The sequence below is a fragment of the Microtus oregoni genome, unplaced genomic scaffold (assembly GCF_018167655.1).
Source record: "Microtus oregoni isolate MIOR12 unplaced genomic scaffold, Mior012 000016F_ref0000370, whole genome shotgun sequence".
Classification (NCBI taxonomy): Eukaryota; Metazoa; Chordata; class Mammalia; order Rodentia; family Cricetidae; genus Microtus; species Microtus oregoni.
Genome location: NW_024543075.1, coordinates 10,082,086 through 10,109,245, shown reverse-complemented (window position 1 = coordinate 10,109,245; position 27,160 = coordinate 10,082,086). Strand labels below are relative to the sequence as shown.

General features: G+C 46.2%; 2 protein-coding genes across 4 annotated transcripts in view; one reads left to right on the top strand and one right to left on the bottom strand.

The window, feature by feature from the left end:
• The window catches only part of Insyn2a (inhibitory synaptic factor 2A), a 55,335-nt gene extending 43,923 nt beyond the window's left edge, over nt 1-11,412 (bottom strand). For both annotated transcript variants that reach the window (XM_041666111.1, XM_041666112.1), the window contains exon 1: nt 10,951-11,412. The gene's annotated coding sequence lies outside the window, so the exon portion shown is untranslated. The remainder of the gene's footprint in view (nt 1-10,950) is intronic.
• The window catches only part of Dock1 (dedicator of cytokinesis 1), a 485,241-nt gene that overhangs the window by 249,741 nt on the left and 208,340 nt on the right, over nt 1-27,160 (top strand). The window lies entirely within an intron of this gene.

Sequence of the window (27,160 nt, the reverse complement as noted above, 5' to 3'; positions counted from 1 at the left end):
CACTTATGAAGTAGCAATGAAAATAGTTTTGTTGTCAGGGGTCACCACAACATGAGGAACTGTATTAAAGGGTTGCAGCATTAGGAAGGTTGAGAACCACTGCTTTAGAAGATCTAGAAACCAGTCCTCTTCAAGGAAGCAGACTCTCCCCTTCCGTCAAAGACAGTAACCTTTGTTTACCCACTTCCAAATGGCATCTGAGCTGGTAGAAAGCAATTAACAGAATGTTATGATTGTCTGAAAAATCAGCTGGGAACCCTGCCTCGCTACCTTAATTATGCTGAACCCAAACTGGGTTGTGTGTTCCTGTGTCCTGTGAACACTTTACCCACCAAACCATCTTTCCAGCCCCAGTGCACAATGCCCTTTAACTTCTGATTTATTGGAACCTTAGAATGGAATACTGACTTTTCCTCCCTGTCCCTTAAAGTGCCTTATGCAAGCAGAACCTTCCCTGATACACTTCACTTTCATCTCAGGATACCATACTGGGACATCCAGGGCAGGATTTTGGTATATAAGTAGCCATGTACAATAGAAGTCATTTAGAATTGAAGATACAATCTGTCTTTCTGGCAAGGCCACGCAGGTCTCTGTCTCTTAGCCTCAAACAGATCCCCACCCCTGTATTCTCCTAGGTTTGGCCAGGATGCTGAATAGGTCTGAATTCACAGCAGAGGTAGCTAAGCCAAGAAGAAAGAGCCGTGAGTGCTTCTTATAATCGGCTTCTATTCATAAGCTGGTTGCTGAATGTAGAGAAACTGTCTTACCCTAAGAATGCATGTGGACGGTTCCCTGGCTGTACAGAGCTATAGTGTCTGTGACCTGGCTAGCCCTCATACTTTTCCTTGACCCAGGTCTAATGTGGAAAGATAGCCTGCTTTGAATTCTGAAGGCCTTCCGACTCATAGACTACAAATGTTAGAGGGTGCTTTAATTCAGAGTAACTCAAAGTCTGAATCAGGAGAGCCACCTTCTTCCTTTCCCTGAAGCTGATGGCTGGTGAGGGTGACCTCAGAAATTGCTCACTGCCCTGAAGATTGTTTTGTCAGTTTAAACAAGACTTAAGGGCTAGGGAGATGGCTCAGTTGGTAAAGTGCTTTCAAGGACTTGAGTTTGATCCTGACAACAGATGTAAAAAAGCCAGGAGTGGTGTGTGAGTTTGGGAACTGTGGACAAGCCGATCACCAGGGCTGCCTCTCCTAATAGATAAGAGAACACATCCGAACAAACAAAGTGGAGGGCTCCCGAGGAGGACCTCTTGAGTGGACATGCACACGCCCATATCTGCATGGTCGCCTATACTTGTATGTGTAACTGATCCCAGAAACACACACACACACACAGACTTAACTTAGTCAGAAAGAGCATGCATACTTAATTGCTTGGGATATGCAAAGTGAAGAAATACTCTGATCAGAATGACTGACAATTATTTATTGCAGGTCTGCAAAGGTCCAAGTTTCAATGTTCAGAAAGTAGGTACAAGCCGGGCATGTGCCATGCCTTTAATCCTAGGACTAGGAAGCCAAGGTAGGCAGATCTCTGAATTCGAGGCTAGCCTGGTCTATAGAGCGAATTCCAAGACAGCCTGGGTTACACAGAGAAAATTGATCTTGGAAAAAAAAACCCAACAAATAAAATAGAAAGAAAAAAAATGTGTCCTCTCTAGTAGTGGGGAAGAGAGAATAAATTGCCTGCATGTTGTACGCTTTTTAGACTGGGCCACCCCAATAGTTGTCATCATTTTTTCATTAAAATAATCTCATCTGTCATGAATCCTAGTATTTTCTCTTCTTTTCTATAGCGGTTAGTTGATTCTTTTTCGTTCTTTACAGCAGCAATTAACTGCCTGCCTTATTTTATTCATATCAAAAAATTAGCTGCTACTTTACAACATGGGAATGCAGGCATCTCTCACATGCTCTGTCTTCCACTTTGAAGGTCTGTCTCCTGTGTGTGTGTGGACTTTAGCAATGTCCCGGTGGCACGGAGTGGGCCCTGTGGTGCTTCTTGAGAGGTGGTTAGTGTGGTCCATCTTCAACCTAGGAACACAGCTACCATGCTTACCTCCTCCGCTGAGCTTGAACAAAGGTCTTAGAGGTAGCCTCTAGACCCGTCTTGCACCCAACCCCTGTTTAAATTGCTGAACCATCTTCCGGCAAGCAAACTGCTAACAATTTGATCTCTTCATGTCAATCCTGCATATTCCCAGAGTACCCCCCACTATCTCTTATGTCTCGTTGCTGTTGTTTCTCTATTGACTTCCCTTCCATACCATTCTCCTCCTCATCTTAGTCTCTGTACCTCTCCTGAAGTCTACCTTCCATTCTTACTCCCATCCGTGTTTGGGATGGCTCTAAGTAAAGGTGCCTCTCCTCTCGGCAGAGCCCAGTCCAGTGGAAAATCTTGTTGTCTTTAAAGCCTTCTTAACTCCTTCCTACCCAAGTCTAGGCTCTTATTTCTCATCACTACTCAAGAATCCCCACTAACAAAGTTTTGACATCCCCACACCATGTCTAGAACACACTGTGGTCATCCCTACTATGTGTCTTTTCTTCCCTTGGCTCACATTCCAGAGATGAGCCTCATTCTCCACTCGTGGCTCATTGTGTTTAGATGGGACAGACTTTGTCTTGCTTCTTCAGGGCTGTTCCAGGCATTTATATGTCCAAGGTAACCAGACAGCCTAATGGGTGCTGGGCACATGTGAAACAGTGAGGCATCTTCCTCAGCAATGTGTCATCCAGCTGGGAGTTACACTCAGTGCATCCTTCCTGAAGGTACTAGGGACAAGTTGCTGAGAGTGATCCTGGGAATGTGGGCGACTGCAGTTGAAAGCATGCAGAGAGCAGCTAAGTGTTTGGACAAGGCCTACTCAGCAGCTTCCCTGCCTTGTACCCAGCCATCCTTCAATATTTGCTGAGTGATTTGAGAATATAAATGTACATCATCCTTGGAGCAGAGGCCCTTCCCATGATCTGGTCAAGGAGCCTCTGGATGAGTATGCAGTATTAGTGATTTCCAAGAATTCTGTCTACATTCCCTGGAGAGCTTGGCTGTGTAATAAAGCCTGGGTAGGAATAAGAGAAAGAACAAGTTTTCATTAAGTTTGAAGAAACCACTACCTGGAGTTATGCAACGTATTTTCCCCTGATGATGCAAGAGAAAGAGATAGCATACATACAAGAATATGGAAATGGTCTATGAATGGGGCCAGTTTTACATTTCACTGTGAAGCCGAGCAGGGACTTGATGACATATTCCTTGCAGCCATTTCGACTTGCTAACAGTGTATTTGTTCTGATGATTTCCAACTGTCTTCTTAGGAATATGATGTAGTTCCCAAATAAATTAAGCATTTAATTCACGCAGCTCAGTGGCTTCGAGTCATATAAAAATTTCAGAGCGTAACATCTTTCATAATCCCAGCCTTCTGACCAGCTAGAGAGGAGGCACCCTTGACCTTTGAGTGGCAGACATTGTAGGGTCCAAAGCACAACATTAAACCTTAGTATCCCCAAAGTGCATCAAAGTCTGGATGGAATCACATTCATTTTCCAAACCCTGTATGTGACCTGAGAATATAAATATGGATTACTAAGTACTATCAGTCCTTAGGAGTATAATCAGTCCTTGCCATTACTTATCTGCTAAGATGAAGGTGTGGCCAGAAAAACCTATAGATAGGATGACAGACACATTGGTGGACAGAGACGGGCACGTTCTGACCGAAGAAGCAATGATGGGGCAGTTGAACTATGGTACATTTTGTTTATTCTGCACTTGAGGGAGGTGTAGAGAGCTTCCGTGGCCTTGAGCCTCACTCTCAGATTTTTGGCAGCTTGGTTAGAGTTGCATAAATCTTTTCTCCACCCAGAGATTGGTGGGCACTTGATTCTTAGGCAGAACCAAAGCCAGGGCAGGCAACTGGGGTATGACACTCTCCTCATACAGAATGCTCAAGTGTCAATCTAGTGGGGAGGCCAAGCTGATATCCCTATGTTTGCCTCCATCTACAGCCCTCCATGGTGCAGGCGCCATGGTAATTTACAAATCATGGCAAGAAGAAAGAGAACAACAGAATAAGACATGAGCACAAGGCGGGCCATGAGTGGACTTCCGAATACAAGGCAAATGCTGATCTCACCCAATCCATCATTGTCCCTACTGCTTGTTGCTCTTCTTGATGCTTTCTTTGGAGGAGGATCTGAGTGTTGATGAGGTGGAGCCTTTTCCTGTGTGTGCATGCATGTATGCATGTGTGTGTTTAAAACAAGGAGTCTGTCTTGGCAAGTAAACAAAGCCCAATAAGTGGCTGTTCTCCCGCAGAAGGAAAAAAGCACGCCTTTTCCTTAAAGACTGATCCCTGGACTTGTTCTCTGCGATGGGTTAGGAACTGAAACTTATAAAAGAAAAAAGAAACTATATGTTTAGTCCCCACCCCTATCCTGTTAAGTTAGTGTCTGGAGGTTAGAGACTAGGAAGCATTATATATTTTTTAAACTCCTTGGATCACTTTCTATTTATTGGTTTTTGTTTTGTTTTTGAGATAGGATTTCACTGTGTAGCTTTGGCTGTTCTGGAGCTCGTGTTGATTGATTAGGCCGGTTTTGACCTCATAGAGATCCACTTGCCTCAGAATCCTCAGTGCTGGGATTAAAGAGATGCAGAAGCATTGCTGGCTTCCTCGGATCATTTTGATAGTGCATTTATGAAGACAAACCACTGGCCTGTGCCCTTCGTTATTTCCTTCCCCCACCTCCTTGATATCTTCTTCATTTTTGATTTAAAAATTTTTATTATTAATATGTGTGTTTGTTCCAGCACCTGATCATATGCCATAGAGGGCCATGGGGCATCGTCCCTATCGAGTAAGACTGGGTCATATTTGCACAGATTCAATGATGTCATCGCTCTACATAACCCTGGGTAAATTTGCCACATCAGTGAATCTGACAGACACAGTAAATAGAGATGTACTCAGAGAAGAGTTAATACATACAAAGAGAAATACAAATACCAAGACAAAAATAAACTGAGTGGAGGCACAAATTATTTTAGTGAGGTTATAGAACTAACAACCACTATTCAAACAGGCACACACGACAGTTGACAAGGAGAAGTCATAACACCGCCGTCTTAAACGGCCCTGACAAGAAACATGAAAGCTAGGACTTAAAAGTAAGACGCTGGTTGCCCTTAAAGTTTCCAACTCCCCATGCTTCCACTGGCAGCATTCCAAGAACTTTTCAGGACACTAAGTCCTGGACACAGTTTCAAGCTGTGGGAGCCTCAAGTTCATCATCAGTGGATGGTAGCCATTTGTGTAGTGTGGTTTCAAGAAGACAGGAGGGAGGAATCGACATGTACCATCCTTGTACAGATTTTTCAGACAGTACTGAAGAAAAGGAAGTTGGTGTCACAGTCTCAAACTGAGATGTGAGGTTAAAGGTCACTGGGGGTCATAGCTTGGCCCAGTGAACTCTGGGAGAACTCTAGCGAAAATTCCCTTGAACTTGGGATGTCAGTTCTTGTGTGCAAGAGCTTTCATGGACGTGAAAGCAGGCAGTTAGGCTTGCTCTTCTTGTTTGTTTCTCAAGGTAAGTCAGCTCAAAGACATTCTTCCCTTAAAACTCAGTCCCTACCCAAGTTCTCTTTAGCAGAGAAGATCCCAATTGTGAACTGGGCAGAGGAAACTCAGCCCTTTAGCCATTTCTTTTCTAAACACAGCATGGTTAGACTATCTTCTTTTAAAAAATAAATAAATAAAAAAAGACAGGAAGAGTTGCTTCCAGCCAGGATTCCCCAGATTTCCAGTGAAATGACTGACTAGGTTTACTGTTAATAGCCTGATTAAATATTCATTGAGCACCTGTTACTAGATCCTACAGTGTCTCTTCCTTAAGGCTCTCTTTGAGTTGTGAGTCTCCAGGTCCATCCATCCATCCTTTCCTCCCTTTTTGAAAGTACTTTTGATGCTTTGAGTTAAGAGAAATGATTTCAAACAAACAAACAAACAAAAACCCTCACCTTTTCATGTCGTATTTCCAGTTGAATACCCAGTCTCAAATTCCAGGGAATCACCACCCCTTTTTCCTGCTGGCTCTTCAACCCCTGGGTAGAACTTCAGTTAGTCCTCTACCGTTGCCATGGTACAGGATTCCACTGTTAAAGATCTGTCATAACTGGCCCCTCTCTATCCAACCCCAGTGCTACCAACCATGTTTGGCACTAGTCAGTTCTCACCCCTAGTACCTTCTCAGCTGGCCCTTGGTTCCTTTTCTCTGGTTTCTATCTAGATACCAACACTTAGTTATGATACACACTCTTGCCGAAAGCATCCTGGGAGGCCTGTCTTGCCCTTCTGGGTCCTTCTTAAAGTGGCTTCAAACCATGTCCGAGCACCCTGTGATGCTAAAACCCAAACCTTTGCCAAATGTCACTCCTCGTTCTTCCCTTGCTAGTCTCTTCCTCTTCTTGTAACACCCAGTTGGTGTAAGCACTGGTATCTATGTGCTGGGCCCAGGATCCTCTCTCAACCTGACACTTGAAGTCAGTCAAGGCGTCACTCACGCCAGAACTGTCCATCCTGATTCTCTCTTGAGTCTAGATGTCTTTGCATGTTTGCCACATCCTAGTCACCTCTTCTCTTCCTGCTGGTCCCAGATTCCTTGAAGGCCTTTCCTGCAGTCTTGAAATCCCCTGTTGCTTATCTGTCTACCTTGCCCATGTCTACTCCCTTCTAAAAGTCAGGTCTTTATAGTGCCAGTAAATTTCCAAGATTCCTAAAAGCACTAGAAAAAAAAAAAGCAGATCTCATGAAGCAGGCTGCAGATGCTATCAGCTGTCTAGAATCTACCCACTGAAAACCCGTGGAAGAGATTTTACAGCACGACGGTTGACCCATTCGGGATACTTCCAAGAACAATGCGTAGGGGACCTGTGTCACTTGCTGGAATGGACTAGGAATACCAAGTGAGCAATGGACCTGCTGTTCCTTAGAGTTTCCTCTTCACAGCTGCTGACACGAGGGCCGCAACATCAGCCAGCCCTGTTGCTTCTCCGGGTCACTGAAGTGGAGAGAAATCAACTTTCATTTGCAAAGCTGCTTGCTACGTTTTCGGCGTTCTGCAGCTTTCTCTCTCACCCCTCCTGGTCTGTAGTTTACTGCTTTCATTTTTATGCCCTAGGCTAGATTATCAAAGGCTGAACTGGAATTTTCCATGGTAACTCCAATGCAAACTACGAGGAGCATTTTGACGTGCTGTTGGGATCACTGTTGGTTGTTGTTTCTTTGCTTCATTTGTTAAAATAGTGGAACTTCTGTGACTGTACACCCTGCACGGATAAGCCTCTCTCTAGTCTTTTCTTTCTCAGCCTTCCCAATCCCAGAATGATGTGGCCACTGGACACGCCTATGAATATGCCGTCCTTCAAATCCTCGGCTCCCTGTTCTACAAAAGCAATATCCAAATGATTACTTCAGAGAGAATTCTTTCCAGATCCTCATGAAGTAGTAGTATACTATCCACAAGGTTTATGGGGTAATTTAGAAACACAGCTCTTTCTTGTCCCCTATTTCTACTTTCTCCATATTCAAGTTCATGTTTCTCTCATGCCCAGCTGGAAATGAGTAGTCTCCAGTTCAGGCTACAAATCCTGATAGCTTAGGACCCAGGTGACTGAATGACCAGGAGATGTCTCTGACATTCTGATGTTCCTTAATCTGAGGGCGGGGTCTTGGTTGCCTCCATGACCCCACCATGCCTTCTGTACCTTCGGGGAATGAAATGGTTATATCCTCAGACATGGTTGAGAGGTTCAAACCCAGACCTTGTGTGCCACACTGCTAATTTGTGAAGTCATCCAGACAACTTGTTTATGTGATTTGCCAGGGCCACTGTAACTCGTACAAATCTATATTCCATCCTCAAGGTATAAGAAAAGCACTTTTTTAAAAAAGTGTACTCATTAAAGGTCATGATGTTTTACCGTATTTACATAAAGGGAGATTAAGCCTGGATAAAGGCTTCTCTGAACACCGTGGAGACGTGTGTGTTGTCATGTCACATCGCTCATACTAAATTCTGCTTTAAAATATTGAAGCCACTCCATAATGTTATGAAGTATTAAAATCAAACATGAAGGTTCCTCATCATAAATTATGTCAGCGAATCTGGGGTTGAAGAATGCAGATCTCTGGAACTACAGTAGAGGGTGGGGTGATGAACCCGGCTATCACATTTACGAAGGTTCTGTGGAAAACAGTCCTTCTTGTGTCTGGAAGTCCTAGGGCTTTTCATTCCCAGGAGGATGTGAACCACTTCCATTCTGTATAATCGGTGCGGTACCCAAGATGATCTGTTAACAGCATCTCTGGCTTAGGTGTCTGCTGGGTTGGTCTAGAGTGTTAGAATTAAAGCCTCTGGTGACTCTGTTACTGCTCTTCAGTGGCAAGGCCTGTCCTCAGAACTGCTGTACCATGCTATGCCTCCGATCATTTCTGAGCATTATTGTCTGAACCCAACGTAAGTAATCTGCTTCTACCAGGGAGTTCGGTATCTGTCTCTCTCAGCCAGATAGCCATGCAATGGAACAAACAGGGATGCAAACATCTAGCAATGTGGATAAGTACCTGGCCTCTCGCTAGGATAGATTGGTATGTCGCAGCCTTCTCGTTATTTTCTGTGAACTCTACTGTGCAGGGGTCTTTTCTGGAGATGGAGATCTGTCAGCACAAGCCTTTCATTTACTTACGTAGTTCTTAAAATTTTGTCTACAAAGGGGAAGACAAAAGTCTAAAATTTCTTTCATGGGGCAAAATAAGCCGCAGCAGAGAAGCTCTGTGGTAAACTGAGATAATGGGATGGGCAGATTTTCATAGAGCTTTCTAGTGCTTGTCTTACTAGCCTGCTTCGTAACCACTAGTTATGTTTCTCAATGTGATAATGGACCTGATTTATGTCAAAACCCCAGTGTCTTAATCACGACAATAAAACAGAAAATCATGGCAACTGTTGTCCTTTTAAGACATTCTTTGCTTTTCAAGGACATCCTGTCTTTTAAGAGGAACCCTTGCAGATAAAAAAAAATTAAATTGAATCACTCTACCTTTTAATGGAAAGATGGATTTAATGAAGAAAACAAAACTCTCTATAGCTCACATAATTTATGCCAAATATTGTGACAGCTATGCTGGGCTCGCTCCCTCCCAGATTCAGTTCTGATAAACCCGTCCTGGAGGGCAGATACTCTCATGGAAGTAGTAAACCCGGACTGTAAATTATTAATAACCGGTGAGGTATGCAGATGACAGGACTTGCATTTTTTTTCCTTTGAGCTATTTTGTGCACGTTTGCTAATCTTGCTTGCAAAAAAATATTGCAAAGATAAATATGAACTTTGAAAAGTAACATTCAACAGGATGCGAATGTAAGAAATAGCACACCATGAATAGTAAAACCCAGCATGTTCCGCCTCTGCGGAGTGAAATGATTACTGGCTGTTCAGCCTTTACCATCAGCTTCAGGAGGCAGTATCCTTTTTATTTATGAACTTCTCATGGCGGGGGGTGATCTAGGTTTTATGATCTGAATGGCATTTTTAGTCAAACCCCTAGTCCTGTAACCTTGACTGTGCCCTGGTCAGGTTGTGAAAAAGTAACCCCCAATCAAGTCATTTTTCCAAGGGAAAACCTTCACGCGGCTGACCTCAACCTGGTGCTAGCCCATGCCTTGGTGCTCTGAAATGATCTTGTAGATTCTTAGCCAAGGCAGGGCTTGCCCAAAGTTCCTTCCCACTCTTGCCAGTTTCACCTCGGGATGCTTCGGCAGAATTTCAGCACCCATGCAGACAAGGTCAAATTAAACTGCTTCTGTTACTGCTTCTAGCTCATGAGCCCCGGAGGGCAGCCAATCCCCCAGCCCCAGCCCTGCACCAAGAGAGGGAAAGGGATCTGAGCCCAGGTCTGCAGGGAGTAAAAAGCACCCATTTTCTCCGTTATTTACTCCAGGGGTGCCTCTCCTCCCCCATTCCTGGCATCCCTTTATCACTGGCTCCATCTCCTTGTGGCATATTTTCAGGGTAGTAGAATGTTGAGGTCACAGGGAGAGGCTCTTTTTTCAAGCAGTGGAGACACTAGCCTGGAACCCCGAGCATGAACAAGCAAGATACAGAATCTTATTCTTGACTTTGGGCTCTAGTATGTGCCCCTGCTTGGGTCTGGCCCTTGTTCCCTCCTCTCTCCTGCCCTCACTAAGCTCCCTAGGTTCTGCAGCATAGGTTGGTTTCCCACGCTTGTGCAGGTCAGACATGGGATGCCAGACACGCAGAAGCTCAGCGGGTGCAGACCCCAGCCCGGAGCCCGGAGAAGGTGCCAATACCAGTTAAGCAAGAGAGACGAACATTTCACGTGGGCATTTTTGCCTTCGCTCCTGCTTTGGTCTCTGCTAAACGGCAGGCGGCAGGGCCCCTCTGCTCAGACTTATACCCCCCATCTCCCTGAAGTTAATCAGCTATACTGTACTTGGCTGTTCGCTTTAGTTTGGATAATACTTTCAGAACCTCGAACATTCCAGAGAGATGGTCCTCCCCAGAGCCCCCACCCCCTCCTGCCTAGTTCTGCCTGGCTAAGGATGCCCTGTGCTCACAAGGCTGTGGCGTTTGTCTAGAACAGACATCACATTCCCGCTCCTCCCATGCTGTCGCCAAAGTTGCCAGATGCCCCTGGGCGACCAGGTCCTGCCAGAAACAGTTGCGTAACCTCGCCCCCCACCCCTGCCACTGCCCGCCACCGGGTCGGCTCTTGGCTACACCCTCCCGTCCCGGACCCAGGCAAAGCCGGTTTAGGGGCGAGTGCGTGCGCACGAGTCAGGGTCTGCACCCATTAGCCCGCGGTCAAGAGCAGCGGGCTTCGGGGCGCGGGAGGGTATATTGGGCTCCGCTTACCTTTGGCTGCTTACTGATAAGTGGAGGTCGGTGCAGCGCCGGGCTCGGGCATGTCTTGCCGCGGACCCTGGCAAGCCTGGCGCGGCACGGAGCACTCGGGGCAGAGCATCCACGGCAAAGATCGCCGGGCTCGTGCCGAAGGAGGATCGGCTCCGGGGACTTGGCCAGCTGCGTGCCCGCCGCCCGCCCCCTCCACTGCCACGGGCCCGGCCCGCCCGGCCCGGCCGGCCCCCGCGCCGCAGCTCGAGTCCCTCCGGCTCCTGCTCAGCGACGCGCGCGGGGAGGCAGTGGCTCGGCCGGCTCCGGGGACGCCCGCGCGCTCGCCCGATCGCGGCGCGGCGAAGCCAGCCACAGCCACCCGGCTCCGTGCTCCTCAGATGTCCTCATTTACTGCAATTCTCTTCGGCGAGATCCGGGAGTCGGGCCGGGCGGAGGGGGCGGGGAGGTGGAGGGAGCGGGAAGGGAGTCCTGGCCGCTGCTCCAGGTCCTGGCCACTCTGTGGAGCCGGGCGGCAGAGGACTGAAGAGAGGGCGCCCGGAGCTGCGCGCCAGAAGCCTGTGCGCTCGCCTGCCACCGAGGCGGGCGGAGCCCCGGGGCCCATGGGGCGGGGGTGGGGCGGGGGCGGGCCGGGCCGCGTGCGTGGGGCGGGGGCCCGGCGCGTGGAGGAGCCCCTCCAGCCGGAGCCAGATCTCGGGCAGGAGGAGGAGGAGGAGGAGAAGGAGGAGGTGCTGAAAGCAGCCACTGGCAGCCGCCTGCGCGCGGAGCTCCACTGCCACATCCTGGGGTTTCTGGGCTGCAGGCGGCGCTGCGAGGCCCCTGGAACTTGTTGAGTCTACCCGGGAGCCACCTCAGGAGCCTGCAGGCAGGCGCCGGGCCCTTTTGATTTCTCCATCTGGAGCAGGCTGCCTTCAGGAGACCCTGTTTGATGGCTTCCAGAGGTGTCCAACCAACCTCCCCCTGCTGGGTGGTGAAAGCCCTAGGTGGGAGTGATCATGGGGGCCAGGCGCCTGCCCCCTCACCTGCAGATCTGTCTTTGGAGAGGTTGGGGGTTAGGGCTCCCCTTCTGCATTTCTATGTCTGTGATCAACTAGGAATCCACCCTTCAAATAAGAACTGGAAGGCAAACCTGCTTAGTGGTCTAGGGGACAAAGTCAAGAGTGCTTGTCTGCCTGCCTGACCGTCAGGTCTCTTGCATGCTGATAATTTGGGGACATTTTTGCCATATGGGGACATTTTTACTGCCCCTTGCCTGAACCTCCTTGACCCACTGTCTCCCTTTCTCTGCAGAGGCAGTGGGAGGAGGTAGTTGTGTTTGTTTTGATCAGAGTTAACTACACTTGGGGAAGACATTTCTCATGAACAAAGGCGCTGCTCTCCTCCCTTATCCCCGACTCCACCAGTCTGGTCTTGTGAGCTTCCAGCTACAGGCTCCCTGATGCCTAGCAGGGTTGAGTGGCAGGCACTGGGACTACCTATCCCTGGGTGCAGGTCTCCTAGCCCTACCTAATCCTAGGACATACTTGAGAGTAGCCCTATGGTTTACAAGAGAGGGGCAGAGCATGGTGGTAAGAAATGACCCATGAATTGGGAGTTCAGATATGAACTGCTCTTACTCACCACCACCACCACCCCCCCGACACACACACACACATACACCACCACCACACACCTTGCCAGATAGGAGACAGGCTCTTTCTTGTTCCTACATATTCTTTTATCCCTGTATTCCATCTTAGTACTCCAGGGCTGCACATTGCTCTATCCTCATGCAATGTGCTGATAGAGACTCGCTCCCTTCTCCATATATAGATGCAGCTCTTTTAAAGGGCTTTCTATGAGATACTGTGTTGTCCATGTAGAATCATGTGTCCACATGTTCTAGAAGGAAAAATATCCTAAAATAGCTTCCCTTTCCATGTGTCTCTCTCAGTAGTCCTTGAGATACAGACCCATGATCTTGGTAAGAGAAAGTTTCTGTAGAATATACCACCAGGCCCAGCTAGATATCAGGGAGGACCCTGAATCTGCAGGTGGGTGCCTACCCCATCTCCATTGAAGTATCTGGTTTTGTGGGCACCCAGCTGCAGGCTCTGGTGGTTAGGGAGGGAATTCCAAACATGGGGGACTCTAGACCATGTCCCTCTCACTCTTTAAAGTGGCCCTTGGAACCTAGATTTCCCCCAGTTCTGATTGATAGCCCCAATACTTCTCAGGCCCAAGAGAGTGTTGGGATCTGGTTGGGGGAAAGGGCCTGTGGGCTGGCTGATTTTATGATAACTTAACACAAACTGGAGTTATTGAAAGGAAGGAACCTCAGTTGCGGAAATGCCTTTGTAAGATCAGCTGCCAGGCGTTTTCGGAATTTGCAGTAGATGCAAGAGGACCCAGCCCATTATGGGTGGAGTTACTGCTGGGCTCCTCGTTTTGGTTTCTGTTGAAAGAAGGCAGAGCAAGCCATGAGAAACAGCCAGAAAGCAGTGCTCCTCCGCTGCCTCTGTGTCAGCTTCTGCCTCCAGGTTCCTGCCCTGCTTAGGTTCCCACCCTCACAGCTTTTGATGGTGAGCTGTGATATGGACTTGTGAGTGGAATAAACCCTTTCCTCCCCAAGTCGCCTTTGGTCATGGTGTTTCATCACAGCAATAGTAACCCTAACTGACCCAGTAAATGTGAAGATAGCCTGCTGCTCAGATGGTGACCAGAAGGGTGTGTGTAGGACATGGGGCTGTGTAACAGCAGATGGCAAGGGTTCCTGCCTGACATGCCTCCTTAGAGATCTGATCTTGCAACTCTGGCCTTTGGGAATTCTGTCAAGTGTCCAGGAAGCTTCCCGCAAATCTTATTGTAAACCCATAAAATTAACATCTACTTCTTTTTTTTTTTTTTTTTTTTTTTTGATTTTCGAGACAGGGTTTCTCCGTAGCTTTTTGGTTCCTGTCCTGGAACTAGCTCTTCTAGACCAGGCTGGCCTCGAACTCACAGAGATCCGCCTGCCTCTGCCTCCCAAGTACTGGGATTAAAGGCGTGTGCCACCACCGCCCGGCTTATCTACTTCTTTTTTTATTTTTCTTTTGTTTGGTTTTTCGAGATAGGGCTTCTATGTATTATTGTTTCAGCTGTCCTGAAACTACCTCTTGTAGACTAGGTTGGCCATGAACTCACAGAGATCTACCTGCCTCTGCCTCCCACGTGCTGGGATTAAAGGCCTACACCACCACCACCTGGCTAAAATCTACTGTTTCTTAATTATGTCACTTTAAGGCTGCCAGGAGGTGTGGGGTTGGCACCAATGATCATGGAAACTGAAGGTTTGGGGTCCATGAATAGAATCAGATAGAGATGTGTGCAGAGGAGGTCAGTGTTCAGCCGCAGTGGCGCTGGGAGCTGGTTGGAAGGTATCTCTAGGTACAGTATCAGTGAAGATCCCCACAGTGTACACCTAGAGAAGGAAAAGATGAGATGCTATGATTGGCAGATTAGAAACCTCACTTATGTGAGGAAGACGTTCTAGTTGAGTCTAGGGATACTCTGAGTTTTTCAGCTGGCCAATAACATCAACTATTGCTAAGGCTATTGTTATCCTGGTGTAGATAGAAAATACCTCTCCATGGGCTCACTTGGTCCCTAGCTGCTGATGATATTGGGGAAAATTGTGGGCACTTTGGCAGGTGGAGCTTCTTTGGAGGAAATAGGTTGCAGGGGGGCGGGGATGAGGGTAGTCCTTGGGGTTTCTAGCTGATTTTCCTTCCCATCCCTGAGAAGCCCCAGCCCTGCACATCTGCTGCCGTGTAACTCTTGCTACCTGAGAGCCTCCTGCCACCCGACCTTCCCCAACATGGTGGGCTGTTCCTCTAGACCACGCCCAAACAAATCCTCAATATTTGCTTTTGTCATGAATTCCATCTCACTAATCAACAAGCCACTGATGCACCTTTTTTAAAAATGTATGAACCCATTTACCTAGTGCATGACAAAGTCCACCACCAGAAATTGAGATAATGATAAGAATATGTGTCACTGGGCATTTGCCTAGGGATGAATGTATTTCTTGTGGGAAAGGTTGCTGCACCATCATGCTCCTATCCTTAAAGCAAGCCTGGCATTAGGGGCTGTCTGCGGGGAAGGAGTTCTGGCCTTCTTGCTGCCTGTAGATGCTCTTTGCATCATTGTCTTTGCATGGACAGAGCAGATGTGTATATTAAGGGTTTATAATGAGCCCTTATGTTCAGCTTCCGCAGAAAAAGAAAGTGGACTCATTTTAGGAATCAATTAGGTATAAATTGGTTTCTTAGATTTTGCTTCGGAATTTCACTACAAAAGGTAGTCTTGCAATGAGGAAAACGGCCATTTTAAAAGAGATTTCCCACAGGCAGAGGCATCCAGAGAATAAACTACAAGGAAATCCGTGCTATCTCACCCAAATAGAGACTGTTTCTTTGACTTCCTGGAAGTGTGCACATCTTAAAATTCCAAACCAATTAGTTGGTCGGAAGATATAGCTTGGTTGATAGAGGACTTGGCTAGCATGCACAACAGCCCTAGGTTCCACCCTCAGCCTGCAGAAACCAGACGTGTGATGTACTCGGCAAACTGAGTGCTTGAGAGGTGGAGACAGAAGGATTAGATGTTCAAGGTCATCCTTGGCTGTGTAGCAAGTTGGAAGCAAGCCTGGAATACCAAAGACCCCTGTCTCAAAAACAAAACAAAGCCAATAGTGTGATAAACCACATTGTGTGTATGGTGTTTGTGTGTGTGTCTTGGGGGCTTGTTTTCCAGAATTTTTTGAGCAGTTTTAATTCCAAACTGAAAGTACCCTACATATCTACCAAGAAGTGAATGAGTAGAAATTTATTGGTCTTGGCAAAATGTGCAATATTATCTAGAAACAACCCTTACAAAATGATTGCCTTCTGAGGCCAGAAGACTTTCAGAAACGTCGTGCCCACTAAGAGTGTGTAGCACGAATTGCCTGGAGAGACAGCAGTGGTTATGAGCACTAGTTGCTCTTACAAAGGGCCTGGATTTGATTTCCAGCACCCATATACATTTGTCTGTAACTCCAGTCCAGGGACTCTGATGCCCTCTTCTGACCTCTGTGAGTACTGCATGCATACAGTGCACACCCAGGTATGTGCAGGTGACCTGCCTGTACATGTTTTTTAAAAATAAAGGCAGAAAAAGAGTGTGTATCACAGGATTCATTCAAGTGGATTCCAAGGAAGATTTTTTTGTTTTGTTTTGTTTTCTTTTTGTTTTTTTTTGGTGCTTGGTAGAAGCTGACGGCTCCCTTTGGAGGCTAATGACACGGCCTGGGGCCTCCTTGCACAGTCATTCACATATATTCACACAGGTTTTCCAGGTGTTCTTTTGTCACATGTATTTTGTCCGAATGTTGTCACTGCATCCTTATTACACTTATAACATCTCTATAAAATGAAGGGGCTTACTCATCGGCGAGATGAGCTTTCATCACTGGAACTAAAACCCAAGGGAAAGGGAAAGGATCTCCCAGCATGCTTAGCTGCAGGTGAGAACATTCTGAGGAAAGCTGCCACTGAACCCGGTCCTCCTGACTCTCAGATGCCCCTGAGACAGAGCTCACAGGGGAATGTTTTTCCCACTTCCTACTTTAATGCTGTCAGTGACCCAAGGTGGGACTGTCTATGGTGAGCAGTTTACCCCCTCCAGCTCAGAAGCTGCAGCTGCAAACACGGTCAACCGACGGTGCACAGAGGAGATGGAGCTCACGCTGATGAGCCCCTGTGGGGTGGGAGCAGTACACATGCAGGCTCTACTTTTGAGAACAAGACAGACACAGCGCTCATAAGGCATTGCTCAGGAGACCACTGCAACACCCTCTTTAATCTCATCATTTGTCCTCTAGCTCCTGCCTTCTGGACTTGTGTCTTGCCTGAGCCTCCATCTGTGGCAAGCTCTCTACCTGTAATGGCCTATTGTCTTGGCCACTAAATCTTATCCTCTTGGAGGGGAGCCACTTTGTCCACCCTTCAGATGCTCCCTTTCCCCATCTTTTCCTTCCAGGATGAGAGACTAGGGAGGATTTATCGGCTGCTAATCTAATTAGTTTGGGGAAAGCTGAACATCCTGAAGACTGGTTAAAATCCCAGGTTTTCTAAACTAATCACTGCAAATAGAACTTTCTAAAGGAAATGAGATGTTTTCCCTTTTAAAGAGGATGTTAGTGGCTCTAGCCTTCCTTTAACAACTGCAGCAGCTGTGCTCGCTGAGGAAGGATGCATTGGGCATGATCCTGGCACTCTCCCAAGCCGACATGTGCTGGGTTCCCGTCAGGCCCACAGGCAGCTGGCCACGGAGGTTCATGATTGTAATTCCAGCTATCTGGAGGCTGAGTCAGGAGTTCAAGGCACGCAGGGCTACAGAATGAGACTCTGCCTCAAAACAACCAAATGACCCCAGGCTTCCTCTGGACCACCCACCCTACTCCCCGTCCCCGCAGGACTCACCAAGGAAGCAGGTATGCAGGAGCTATTTGGCTGACTTTAGTCTGTTCAGCCTGTGCTATGAGAGCAACGGGGTTTCCTCACCGTCCTTGTCTAATCTGAGGAGCAAGCCTTTCACTTCAGAGGTGGCTGGCTACAGGGCCATTCTCAGTTTTTGTTACTATTGTTGTCTCTGCCAGCTCTCTGAGCCTGCCGAAGCTCAGCTTCCACAAAGCAGCATATCTGCCCAGGCCAACGATGCCACCTTTAATCACAACTGGGTCAAAAAGGGATAAAAAAAATTGCTTTCAAATTTCAGTGTATGTCTTCCAGTCCTCCCTGTGTAACATTGTCCTCTGCTCTCCATTCTGAGGTCTGTCCTTGGACAGAGGCTTGGGGCATTGCAGGGAGGCCTGAGGTCAGAGTAGGGCAGGGTGGCACCTGTCTTGCACCATCTGGCATAGGGGTTTCCTAGTTTGTCCTTGTTTGTCCCCAGCCTTCCCAGGCATGCAGGAGGCACTAGGAGAACGGGGAAGAAGACAACAGGAATCTCCTGTTCCCTTGGCTTGCTTCTTTAGGTGCTTTGAACTATATCTATATGATGCTCTACTCTGATTGTGAGCTTGCAGCCTACTGTGCCCTGATACTTCCTGTATTCTCTGCTTTTGCCCTCATGAGAAGGCTTTGAAATAGATAGAAATTAACTTTCCACAGATGTTAATCAGAAAAGGTAAGCAGTTTCTCCAAGGTCACACAGCTAGCAAGTGCTGGAGCCTAGACTCAAATGCAGGTCTTACAGATTGCCAACCTGCTTTGCTCAATAACTTATTTTTATCTGCCCTTGACATTGCTGTAGAATATATATGGTAAGTTAGTGTACCTTGACTTGGACTGAGCATCGTTCAGGAGTGAGGGCTGTCTGTATCCATTGTAATCCCCTTAGGGTTTTTACCTGCCCTAAGGAATACCAGAGACCTTTGCCCTGGAGTGAACCATACTGCTCCAGGCCCTCATGGGAACAGCCCAGTGCTCTAGTGGGACACACTTGGACCCCAGTCAGATCTTTTGCCTCTGCTGTGCTCTCCACTGCAGGCTGGTAAGAGTCTGGACAGGTTTTCTTTTCCTTCCTTAGCTAGACATCCTCCCCTTGTGGTACCCGTCATTTGTACTTTGGAATGAAACCAGGCATAGAAACAACAGCAGACCAGGATCCTATTGTATTGGGCAGCACTCTGCTTCACCCATGTGATTTCAGTGACATGAACACACATTGGCTTCATTGAATGACAGTTATTAAAATGATCCATCACATCATACATACTCTGTCTACACCACAGAGTTTTTCTTAAAAATAATTTCCCTGCCATGTGTAATAAAGTCATGTTATTGTGGCCTTTACTGATGATCCCGAATCCCCACCTGCTTTCATCCCTGAGCCTAGCTAATTTGAGCAGCACCTCCTCCTGCTGCTCTGCTTTCTCCTGCTCCTCCTCTTCCTCCTCCTCCTCCAGAAGCTTGCTGTGCATATAATTCTAATTACCCACCCTTGACATTTTTATACTCAATGTAGTAAATTATTTTGCTAATTTGGGTCTAGGAATTGATTACCTGACTTTGGATGTTGTGTTTACTAAGGAGTGTGGCTCCCCAAGTGAGGGAAGACAAGGCTTTTGTTTTTAAATGCCAAAGTCAACATTGGAACAGTACGAATATTTTTGTAAATATTTATTTATATTTGGTGATCTATAAGGCCACACACAGATTTTTAGTTCCATTTTCTTTATTAACATTTTTTAAAAATTGTTATGAACTCTTGGGGATTAGGTGAGCAGGTCTTTACTATCATTCTGCTACATTGTGGACCAGGGATGTCTCCCTTCAGCTAATCCAGGTTGTGGGAGCTGTGGGTGTGTCACACTGCAAGGAGCATGTGTCTAGACCTCACTTCTCGGTGCTCTTCTGCTGGCTCCCGTGTGCCTTTAATCTAAAGTGCCCATCAAACGTTTCTATGAACACATTTTATGTTCAGCTTTACTCCCAGGATTCAAACAACAGCATGGGAATGTGTTTGTAAATGGCGCCTACCATTCTTTATTTGTTAATAGCGAGTGTCAATAATTTAAAGCGTGAATAGGTAGAATATGATTCTGAACCCCTTTTTCGCAGCTGTCACAGCCCTTTGCTGCAAGGAAATTGCAATGGGATCTGCCAAACCTCCCCACCTGGAGAGAAGGAAGGAAGGAAGGAAGAAAGGAAGGAAGGAAGGAAGGAAGGAAGGAAGGAAAATAGAGGCCTTGTCTTTTGGCACCCATTGGCTATATATTTGCCTAGATTAAACAAAGAAACCTGAAAGTCAGTGTGCTTTATAGTGTATGATATACACATGTATATAGATGTATGTGTGTGTGTGCGTGTGTGTGTGTGTGTGTGTGTGTGTGTGTGTCTGCATTTATATACAGCCGCTTGTTCACTGTAAGGATAGCAGGAAATCCAAATTCATTCTGAGAGTGTTTTCAGTATGAATTCCTAAGTTTGGTTTTAGAATTTATTGGCCACCGAAAATAATTTCTTAAGGCTAAGCAGTTTATAAATAAACGAGGAAGCGGGGAGGGACGAGTCAGGAGGCTGAAATGGATGTTGTTCTTCTCAGTGGCCACTGGGGGCTCCCTCAACTCGCCATGTTTATAAGTGATGAGATCTTCTGGGCAGTCCTGAGCTCAAGGCTCTCCTCATTTGAATATGCATTATCTGGTTCTACTTGATGAGCATGAGAAAACATAAAATCACTCTTTCATTATATATCTTGGGCTATAATGTTAGGCCCTGAAGTTCTATTGAAATTTATTTTGTTTCCCTGCATCCAAGTATTAAAATGAAATAATTAACTTTAATGACACCTTCCCCTCTCCTTCCCAGTGGAGTAAATATTGTCACATGAAATTGTTGGTGATGCTTCCAAATCCCTTAAAATAAGACTCCTGACTCATTCACACCGTGGAAATAGTGAAGAAGCCAGCTCCTTCACTTGCGGATTCATGTTACTGCCTCTTTCCTTTTTGGTCTCTGGGTGTTAATGAAGAGTTTGGGGTTCTGGAACTTTCTCTGCTGCTGACACCAGTATGGCTAGAAGAACAATGCTCCAACTACCTAGCTAAGCTCTAGGATGCAAGCTTCTGGCTTCCATGCTCCCCTATCCTTGCTTTAGGCAAACTGCTTCAATTCAGTTTGATATTGTAGAGGAAAGCTAATAAGGATCTCTGGTGAGCAGATGGGAGCCGAGCTTGGCTGTGCTGTGTGCTGGTTCAGCGCCTCATCTGCTGGAGCAAGTGGCAGAGGTTGGCCAAATGTATCCAGCCTGAGTACCGAGCAGAACAGCTTTTGGCTGAGGATAACCATTAATGCTGCTCAACACCAAAGTGTAAACATACTTTAAATAGTGTAAGTTTTAAAGACAATACTATTGTGCCGTTTATGAATATGAACTTTGTAACGGCACTCTGGTTTCCCAGTGTGGAAAGGCTGGCTATACCTGGTAGAACATATGTCTCCTAGAGGAAGTGCTCTTTCTCCTCCGGGCATGCAGAGAGAGAGCCTTGTTCCCCAGCAATCTCCTGAGCCAGGCCCTGTTAATGGGGCCTGAAAACTGAAGAACAGGTTGCTTAGCACAAGGAAGATTCCTTGTCTGCACCGCTTTCCAGTGTTTTGCAAAGTTGGAGATTGTTAAAACATGGTACCTAATAGACTTAGTGATGTCTGTTGGATATATTTGCAAGTTTGGAAGTCGAAGGTTCTAGTCTCAGAAGTATAGGCAAGTTTGTGAGGCGCCGCTCCTCCTCTCATTCATTGTTAGCAATGTCTGGACCTTGTCTGGGGGAAATAAGAGCTACACCTTCCTTATCCCCCAGTCTTCCTTATGCTATTCCTATATATGCTACTCTGTTCTTTGCACCTTATACTTCTGGTAATCTCTGAGGCCAGCCCGTTAGTCCGCCTTCATTACGAAACTAGGTTAAAGGTTACCAGCACCAGGTGCTAGTTGAAAAGCAAGCTCAGGTGTGTCCGTGCACAAGGAAAAAGTCAAGAATCTTACATAGAAACTCTTCCCAGGGAGCAGAAAGGACTCAGAATCATCTATAGAAATATCGGATAAAGCCATTCACTTTGTAGCCAGGCACTGTCATGTTTGCTGTCCTGGTCTGCCAGATGAACATGGATGGGCCCTAATGAACCTGTGGCCCTTTCAGAAGACTGGAAAATCCTGTGATTTTTCCCCCAGGGAAAGAGACCATCTAGCATTCTTGCACATATTAAAGACTTGGTCATTTCTCATATATTTTGAGATGAGTATGAGCATTCCCTAAGGAGTGCTCAAAAGAATCCTTTGTAAAAGGTGTCGCAAACTTTTCCTTAAACATTAATTAGAATATCCTAAGACTTTTTGGGCCATCGCATCTCTGTTATGAAAACCTGTCTCTGTTGACGAAGCAGAACAGTTACAGAAAACACATTTTAAAAACAAAACATGGTGGCATTTGCCTTTAATCCCAGAACTCAGGAGATAGGTAAATCTCTGAGTTCCAAGTGAGCCTGGTTTACATAGTGAGCTTCAGGAAAGCCAGGGATATACAGAGAGATTGTCTCAAAAGAATAAAAGAAAGAAAGAAAATATTTTTTTTTTTAAAAAAAGTTGAGTTGTGTTTGAATTCCAATAAAACTTTCTTTATGGGGCTGGTGTGAGGGCTCGTTGATTAAGAGTGCTTGCTGCTCTTGCAGAAGGCCCAGGATATGTTCCCAGCACTCACACTGGGTGTAGAGAGCCACACCTGATAGAACTGTAGAGAGCTGCGTGGAGCCACACCTGATAATCAGCTCTTAATATTGGCTAAGACCTGACTCCTATTATGGCTAAGGCCTGATCACGCAATGATTGTCAGCTGCTTGCATATGCGTGAACCTATGGGCATTGCCCACCTGGCAATCCGGGGTTGGCGGCCCATGCCTTTTTAAGGGCTGGGAGAGATTTGCCCGAGGAGAGAGGGAAAAGGAGAGAGAGAGAGAGAGAGAGAGAGAGAGAGAGAGAGAGAAGGAGAAGGAGAAGGAGAAGGAGAAAGATTGCTGTGAATAAAGTCCTGAATAAAACTGCTGCAAGAAGAGCACTGGGTGTTGCGTCATCCTTGCAGGTCAAGGCTGAACGTGACAGGTGGTGGCCTGTACCGGGACAGTGGTGGCCGCGACAACTGGGCAATTTACAGCCATCTGTAACTCCAGCTCCAAGGGATCCAGCATCTACTTCTGACCTCCATGAGCACCTGAAAAGATTTGTGCAGGCGCGCATGTAGGCATACACGGGGGTGGGGGGAGAGAAGAGAATCTTTTATAAAATGTCTGCAGAACCAGAAAAAGAGGCCAGACTTAGTGCATAGACACACACTTTTTGAGCTCCCAGCCCGATTTGTAGCATGAGTTGTTTGATCCATTTCTGGTACCATGTATGAGGCCCCAATTTTAAGAAAGATTTAAAGGATTTGGCGTTTTCCCTCGTTCGCCTCTCATTGCATTGCACTCTAGGCTAAATCCAATTCATTTGATATTTAGGCAGTAGAACAGTGTATTCTGTCAAGGATTGTTTCTGGTGTCAGGTGTGTGTGTGTGTGTGTGTGTGTGTGTGTGTTCATGGAGACATTCATCTGTTAGTATTTGGGTAATTTTCATACCTCAAAACTCAGGATTTTAGGGAAAACAACACAAAGTAACAACTACAAAGGGGGGAATTTTTTGAAATATTTATTTTGTGTGTGCCTGAGAGAGGGAGAGAGAGGGAAGGAAAGAGGGAGGGAGAGAGAGATAGAGGACTTCTGCAAGTTTTTATGAAGCATGAACCTGCAAATACTCTCGGGGGCCAAAAGAGGCCATCAGATCCCTTAGAGCTGCCTGCTGTGGGTGCAGGGATCTGAACCCTGGTCTTCTGAAAGAGCAGTAAGCACTCCTAACTACTGGGCTATTTGTCCAGCCTCTGAAATCTTTTTCAGTGAGAACCAGCAGAGTTGTGCTTTTCTGTTTGGTAAATGGTGTGCCTCTTAGAGACGAAGTACAGCCATCCCTTTAAGGAGATCTGTGTGTGCTGAGGGTGTTTGCTCCTCCGGAACACTAGACAATACTGTTAATATTAGCTTTCCATCTCTGGCTGATTTGTTTAAATGTTTCACACAGTCAAATGTACTGTCTTGGCTGTAGGCTTTTAATATGGGAGCTATTATCTTGATGGATATGATATATGGATTTTTTTTAGTGTTGATCGTTTCTAAACAATAGAGATAAATAGTTAAGTTTCTATAATTGTTTCTTGTAACCATATGAAAAATTATTAAGTACAAGCTTTCTATTCTTCACTAGAGTAAGATCAATAATCAATCAAATGTGCTTTTTAATGTTATGTTTAATAGTACAGACATGAGTGTTTTTCCAGGAGGCTGCGATTCCCCCGACCTTGTATTAGATTGTGTGCATGCACGTGAGTGTGTGTGTGTGTTCATTTATGAATGTAGGTATTCCTTTGCCACAACTGGAACGTAGAGACCATAGAATAGCATTGGGTGCCAGTCCTAACCTTCTGCCTTGTTTGTTGTTGTTGTTGTGTTGTTTTTGTTTTTGTTATGTACACTAGGGTTGCAGCCCATTCTGTGGATCCTCCTATCTCTATCTTTCTTCTTCCCCATCAAGGATTGGAATTATAACTGTAGGTTGTAGTGCCTGACTTTATGTGGGTTCTGGAGGTTCAAGCTCAGATCCTTCCAGTTGTTTACCAAGTGCTTTTACCCACTGAGATGTCTGCCCAACCAATATATTTCAAAACATGCCCCCAATGTGACATGGTGCTCTGTGACTTCCCCAGGCAACTTTGAGTGTTTTCATCCCACTTTGGAATTTTTCCACACTCTATCATCTGTTAGTGCTTTGTAGTGTCCCCTAGGGATATGAAATAAACTTAATATATGGCAGTATTTCTGTGTTGCTACCATTAATTCTATTTAACTTCACCATACATTAAAGTCAGCCCACTCTCTGTAGAGCGCTGACGTACTAAGGGGTTGCCAACACAGACTGTCTCAGGTGAAGGCTTTCTGCTTACCTTGCTGTGAGGACTTACCTCCCTATGCTGCATTTTCCCAAGTGTGTCTAACCCAAGTGCTTGCCGTTTATCTCATCTGAAATCTGTTTGGATTCCCAGGATTATTCTTTGCTATTTTCCTCTTTCAGACAGTGAGTGGTCCCTTTAAGAGCAGGTTTTATGATCCTTGCACAGAGATTTCCAGGATGACTCTGAAGGCTTAACTTGTATAGGCTAGAGACTGAGCTTGCCTTTGGGGTTCTTGAGTGAAAATCCAAGTGTGCGGAGAGAGGGGGCATGTTGGAGCACAGAGAGCAAAGTCTGGGGTCATTGTACAATGAACAGTCTCTTTCAAGAATGAAGACTGAACAGAGGGCTGGGGCTGGGTGGAGGACTCTAAGAGCATGTAAACAGAGAGTAGAATATGTCCCTATCCTTGCCTGGTGATTCCAGAACGTATGCATGAGGGTTAAGGTCCATCTGTCTTCTATTATCAGAATCAAAATGCTGAGCCAAGGTGTCATGGTACTACCCAGGAGATGGGTGCTAAGAGGGCGGGAGCATCACCAAGTCCCTTTTTTCCCTTACCCCTCCAATTTTTAAATGATGGATTGGGAAAGTAGATAAGGAAGAAAAATACAAAACAAAAGTGATTGACATCATCAAGCTGAAAAAATAAGCATTTCCTACAAAGATGTGAACAGCACAAGCCTCCCAGGGATTTGGGGGGGGGGTCGATTCCGAAGTGTGTGCACACTAACTTCCAGTAGCACCCTATCGAGATGTGTAGACCCCTTGAACTTGCAAATTCAGCGAAGAGCCTCTGTGACCCTTTCTTTAGTTTTCACTCACCTTGGCAGACCTGCCACAGCCTGCAGTTCTTGTCCTTCTGATCCTCCGAGGATGCTAACCGTTGCCTAGGGAAACCCCGAACACAGTTGTGTCACTAGCATTGGTTATAAACCTCTCTCTATCGACACTCTGCACCATTATGATTCACTGCCAGTCTCTCTGTCTTATTTTTTTTTCAATCAGGAAAAAAAAAAAGGAAAGAAAGGAAAAGGTTTCTTCTCTCAGTGTCTTGGTTTCCTTGCTGAGAGAATGAAATTTTTTATGTAGTCTTAAATTTGGTGGTTATTGCGCCATTACCTATGGAAACTCCTATAAAGACCTCATTCAGCTGCCATCAGCACCAGCCGTAGGCGTCATTTGTGCCATGAAAGGTGGCCCCTGTGCTCAGCTTGGAAAGAATGGCCCCTGCTTGGCTCTGCAAATGACTCCCACTCAAGTCTTGGAGAGGCTAGCGTGTGACATGCGGCATTAAGGGGCTGTAAAGGGACTGAGATGACTGAGAATTTCTCGTGGAAATGTAGTTCTGGTTGCAGTTTGATGACAGTGGAGTCATAAGCGGGTTCCTCCTCTGAATGTCAGGAGGTAGTTCCCAGAGAACCAAGGCTTGTCTCTCTTATAGGGAGCTGGCCAGGGAAGTTTCTTTCTCCCGTAGCTTCTGATTTATGGATTTTCAGTTCTCCTGTCTGGCCTTTCCTCTGCATCTAAACTGCTTCTTGGTTGCCATCAGCCATGACCATGGTCCCCAGGCCAGGTCGAGTCCTTAGTTGTCCCCTATTGGCTGATGCCTTGGCTGGTAGAAGTTTGAGTAGGATGACTTTGGAAGTTCATTCTTCCCCCATCTCATCCTTTCTCTCTCTTCCTCTCCTCACCTCCTAAGATCATACAGCCTCCTGAAATTTCCTGCCTCGTACAAATTCCCTCTCTACGCATTACTAATTTCTTTAAAATATAATTAAAGCGTTGGATACTCGTCTCTGAATATGTGACAAGTAACCTAATGACTTAAGAATGTTACGTCATCCTATCCATTTGACTTTTGCCTTATTTTCTTTTAATCCATCGTCTGATTATTTTATATTTATGGAGGAGCGGCATGCAGGCCACAGCATGTGGGTGGGGGCCAGAGGACAGTTTTTGGACCTTTTCTCACCTTCCATTAGGTGCGTGCTGAGGACTGAACTCAGATAGCCAGGTTAAGTGCTTTTACCTGCTGACCTGCCACGCCAGCCTTTTCATTGGCTTATTTTTCTCTAGGACACTGCACTGGAGATGTACCCTCTTTGTGGTGAGTGTGCGTTACAGTATTGCTGATTTGCAGGCATTAGCTGGAAGGGCAGACCTCTAACAACATGCCAGCGGCAGATCTCTGCCCTTTCAGGATGGCCTGGGGAGACCTGGACTGTGGAAAGGGTGGGGGAGCCAAGGGTGTCTTGGTAGGTGGATGGTGTTTCTGTGTCTTTTGTCTCTGTATAACACTCCCCTAAGTACTTCCCAAAAGAAAGTTCTAGGGTTTGGTGTATCAAACCCTCGGGCATCTGGAGAGAATTCTCCTCTTTGGGCATTTAACTGACCTTGGTAGTTCTGTCAGGCACCTTGTTTTCTTCTCTACCTGACAGCATACCAAGTTTGAGAATTTGGGGATTAGACTTAAGTTTCTAACTCTGAGCTCTAGGTACCCCTGAGAGAAAATAGACAGTCTTTGGGCTTTTAATTCTTGTCAAATTTGTCTCTGACATTTAGCAGCCTTTAATAGTATTGAATTTTGAAGGCATTGATTTTTCTATAGTAGAAA